This window comes from Arachis duranensis, chromosome 7 (assembly GCF_000817695.3).
Source record: "Arachis duranensis cultivar V14167 chromosome 7, aradu.V14167.gnm2.J7QH, whole genome shotgun sequence".
Classification (NCBI taxonomy): Eukaryota; Viridiplantae; Streptophyta; class Magnoliopsida; order Fabales; family Fabaceae; genus Arachis; species Arachis duranensis.
This window is the reverse complement of record NC_029778.3, coordinates 1437064-1441890: the sequence shown is the minus strand read 5'-3', so window position 1 is coordinate 1441890 and position 4827 is coordinate 1437064.

Genomic DNA, 4827 nt, shown 5'->3' with positions numbered 1-4827 from the left:
TGATCAAGTATTCAATTTAACTGTGCATACTACTCATTTCATTATTATTTGTCTTTGAAGAGAATGGCAAGGATATGTAATGAAGATGTATGCCTTGTGGATAGTGCAAGTTCGCACACCATTCTCAAAAGTGATATATATTTTACCCATCTTGTGCCAAAAGAAGAATGTGTTAATACTATTATTGGCTCAGGCAATGTGATTGAAGACTCCGGAAGAGCTATAATTTTGTTTCCCGGAGAAACAAAATTCATAATAAATAATGCACTGTTGTCTACCATGTCTCGAAGAAACTTGTTGAGCTTTAAAGATATTCGCCGAAATGGATATCATATTGAGACTATGAATGAGGGAAGTCATGAGTATTTATGTATCACAACTCATGATTTAAATAAAAAGGTTATATTAGAAAAATTACCCTCACTTTCATCTGGGTTGTATTATACCAAGATTAGTGCAATTGAATCACATGCCACTGTAAACCAGAAGTTTACTAGTCCAAATGAATTCATAACTTCGCACGACCGATTGGGCCATCCGGGAACAACCATGATGAGGAGAATTATTGAAAACTCCTATAGACATTCACTAAAGAACCAGAAGATTCTTAAATCTAGTGAATTTTGTTGTGCTGCATGTTCTCAGGGAAAGTTAATTTTAAGGCTATCACCAGTAAAGGCTGAATTTGAGTCTCCTGAATTCCTAGAAAGGAGTCAAGATGATATATGTGGACCTATTCATCCACCATGTGGATCTTTTAGATATTTTATGGTCCTGATAGACGCATCTTCGAGATGGTCACATATGTGCTTATTGTCCTCTCGCAACTTGGCGTTTACGAGATTACTGGCTCAAACTATTTGATTAAAAGTACAATTATCAGAAAATCCAATCAAAGCAATTCGCCTTGATAATGCTGCTGAATTTACTTTCCAAGCTTTTGATACTTATTGTATGGCTAATGGAATAAGTGTTGAACATCAAGTAGCTTATGTTCACACACAAAATGGGTTAGCAGAATCGCTTATTAAACGCCTCCAATTAATTGCTAGACCATTGCTTATGAGAACAAATCTCCCAACCTCAGTTTGGGGCATGCTATTTTACATGCCGCAGCACTTATTCGTTTGAGGCCAACGAGTTACCATCAGTTCTCTCCTATGCAATTAGCATTTGGCCAGCAGCCAAATGTTTCCCATTTAAGAATATTTGGGTGTGCGATATATGTTCCAATTGCACCACCTAATCGCACTAAAATGGGACCCCAAAGAAAATTGGGGATATATGTTGAATATGATTCTCCCTCTATAGTGAGGTACCTTGAGATACAAACCTGAGATGTATTTAAAGCCCGGTTTGCGAATTGTCATTTTGATGAATCAAAATTTCCAACATTAGGGGAAGAGAATAAGCTTCCTGCAAAGGAACTTAATTGGAATGCATCATTCTTGATGCATTTAGATCCTCGATCCGGACAATGTAAACTAGAAGTTCAAAAGATTATACATTTGCAAAGAATAGCAAATGAATTGCCTGATGCATTTTTCGATACAAAGAGGATAACCAAGTTGTATATACCAGCGAAAAATGCCCCAATTCAAATTGATGTCCCAGTTGGACAAATTGCCACCGAAGCAAATACACGCCAGAAGTGTGGCAGGCCTGTCGGTTCCAAAGACAAAAATCCTCGAAAAAGAAAAGAGGTAAATACGATTCCTGTTAAAAAAGACATAGTAGAGACATATGTGGTTGTCCAAAAGTCTGATATAGTTTTAATCCCAAATGACGTTCATGTACCTGAAAATTGTGAAAATGACGAGATCTCGATAAATTATGTCTTTACAAGAGAGAAATGGGACTAAAATAAGACAATTGTCAATGAAATATTTTCATATAATGTGGCATTGAATATCATGCATGAAAGTAAGGATCTTGAGCCAAGATCAGTCGAAGAATGTCGACAAAGGAATGATTGGCCAAAATAGAAAGAAGCCATGAAGGCTGAGTTAGACTCACTTGCAAAACGTGAAGTCTTTGGACCTGTAGTCCGTACACCAGAAGATGTAAAACCTGTTGGATACCGATGTGTATTTGTGAGAAAATGAAATGAGAAAAATGAAATTGTGCGCTGTAAAGCCCGACTTGTGGCACAAGATTTTTCACAAAGGCCCGGTATAGATTATGAAAAAACGTATTCCCCTGTAGTGGATGCGATAACATTACGTTATTTGGTCAGTTTATCTGCATATCATAAACTACATATGCATTTAATTGATGTGGTAACAGCCTATTTATACGGCTCATTAGATCGGGACATTTATATGAAAGTCCCTGAAGGACTAAAGATATCTAAACAATCCAATGAATATTCACAAGGGTTATACTCAGTCAAATTGCAAAGATCTTTATATGGTCTAAAGCAATCTGGACGAATGTGGTATAATCATCTTACTGAGTATCTGGCCAAAAACGGATTCAAGAATGATGATATATGCCCCTGGGTTTTTATAAAGAAATCTACATCTGGATTCATTATAATTGCTGTGTACGTTGATGATTTAAATATCATTGGGACTCCTGAAGAGATTCTAACAATTATAAAAACTCTAAAAGAAGAGTTTGAAATGAAAGATCTTGGAAAGACTAAATTTTGTCTCGGCTTGCAGATCGAGCATACAAAAAATAGGATCTTTATTCATCAAACAACATACACAGAAAAGATCTTGAAGAGATTTTATATGGATAAGTCACATCCATTAAGTACCCCAATGATCGTAAGATCTTTGGATGTGAAAAATGATCAATTTTGTCCTAAAGAAGAAAATGAAGATATCCTTGGTCCTGAAATACCATATCTTAGTGCCATTGGAGCGCTAATGTATCTTGCTAATAATACGCGACCTGACATATCATTCGCGGTGAATTTACTAGCAAGGTATAGTTCCTCTCCAACCAGAAGACATTGGAGTGGAATCAAGCAAATCTTTCGATATCTTCATGGAACGATTGATATGGGATTGTTTTATCCCTATGGATCCAAGTCACAATTAGTTGGCTATGCAGATGCTGGATACTTGTCTGATCCACACAAAGGGAGATCTCAAACAGGATACCTATTCACATATGGTGGTACAGCTATATCATGGAGGTCCACGAAACAGACGATTGCAGCAACATCTTCTAATCATGCTGAAATACTAGTGATACATGAAACTAGTCGCGAGTGTTTTTGGCTCAAGAGTCTGATCCAATATATTCTGTCATCATGTGAACTGATTGATCATAAGATAGCTCCAACTGTCATGTTTAAAGATAATACAGCATGCATTGCTCAACTTAAAGGCGAATATATCAAAGGTGATAGAACAAAGCATGTTTCTCCCAAATTCTTCTTCACTCATGATCTTCAAAATCAAGGGACAATTGATGTCCAACAGATTTGATCAAGTTATAATCTGGCAGATTTATTTACAAAGTCACTTCCGAAATCCTCCTTTGAAAGATTGGTACATCAGATTGGGATGCTCTGATTTCGAGATATTAAATGATGTTGACAAGAGGGAGAGACTGTACTCTTTTTCCCTTCGTCAGGTTTTTTTCCTTTGGGTTTTTCTTGACAAGGTTTTTAATGAGGCAGTTCCCATCACAAAGGATATTGTACTCTTTTTCTTTCACTAAAGTTTTTTTTCCACAAGATTTTTCTTTAGTAAGGTTTTAACGAGGCATTATCTTGAATGGTCATCCAAGGAGAGTGTTGTGATAAGGCATGAGGTGGATGCCCATTAATGTTTGGGCACCTAACTTTTTCAAGTGAAAAGTTTATACTATCAGAAGAAGAGTAAAGTTAATTCCTTTTAACAATTTATCTTTTGAATGCCTATAAATACGAGGCTAAATCTCAAGCAAATACATAGCAATAAAATATTTAATTCTCTCTCTTTCTTTACGTTGCAATATTTACATATTTTTATTTTATATTTAGTACACGTTTTATTTATTTTACAATATTTCCATGTTTCAATTCTTTTGTTTATACTTTTTTTATTTTATTTCAGCTTTATAGTCTCATTTTCCAATTCTGATTTTGTTGACCAATTTTCAGCTTTATTTCAGCATCTACTCCTAAGTTGATAAGCATTAAAAGAGGGGGTTGTTTGTAAGCAAGCACTTTTTTTTGTCAATGAATGGGCCGGACAAACCCGACCCGCATTGAAACAGACCTGACTCTTACCCATCTAACATAAAGAACCTAACCACTCTCCCTCCTTCATTGACGGAAGATTTGGTAAACAGTTAAGGTTGAGCTTCCATTAGAAGTGCTAGCAGCGGGTTCGGGTGGCGGAACGAGATGGACTCTGCTCTGCCGCAAGAAGAGGTTGCGGCGCTGATTTCTTTGAACCTTTTCGGACTTCTCAGCCCCGCCAGCGAAGAGCAGAAACCGGCAACCACAACGGAGCAGCGGATTTGAAGTGAACAAGCCACTCGCGGCGGATGTGCGGCGAAGAGAACAAGCACAGCGATAAGCATACACAGTGGAGCAAACATGGTCATGTGACGGTGGCCATGGGAGCATGTTCTTGGCGTTATCATTCAACACTCTCAGAGAGACCATCAGAATGGGGTTCGGGTTCCGGTTCGGGTAGTGTTTTCTGGACTTCCCCCAAGACCCAAAATAATAATAATAAAATAATTAAATATGTTTTTAAGTAACGGTTTAACACTAGTGTGAGTGGAAACTGGAAAGTGATACAAGGGAGTGATGTTCATCTTATCTTCTTCTTTTTGTTATACGCCTTTATCTCTCTCTTGCTCTCTAATGGATTCCAA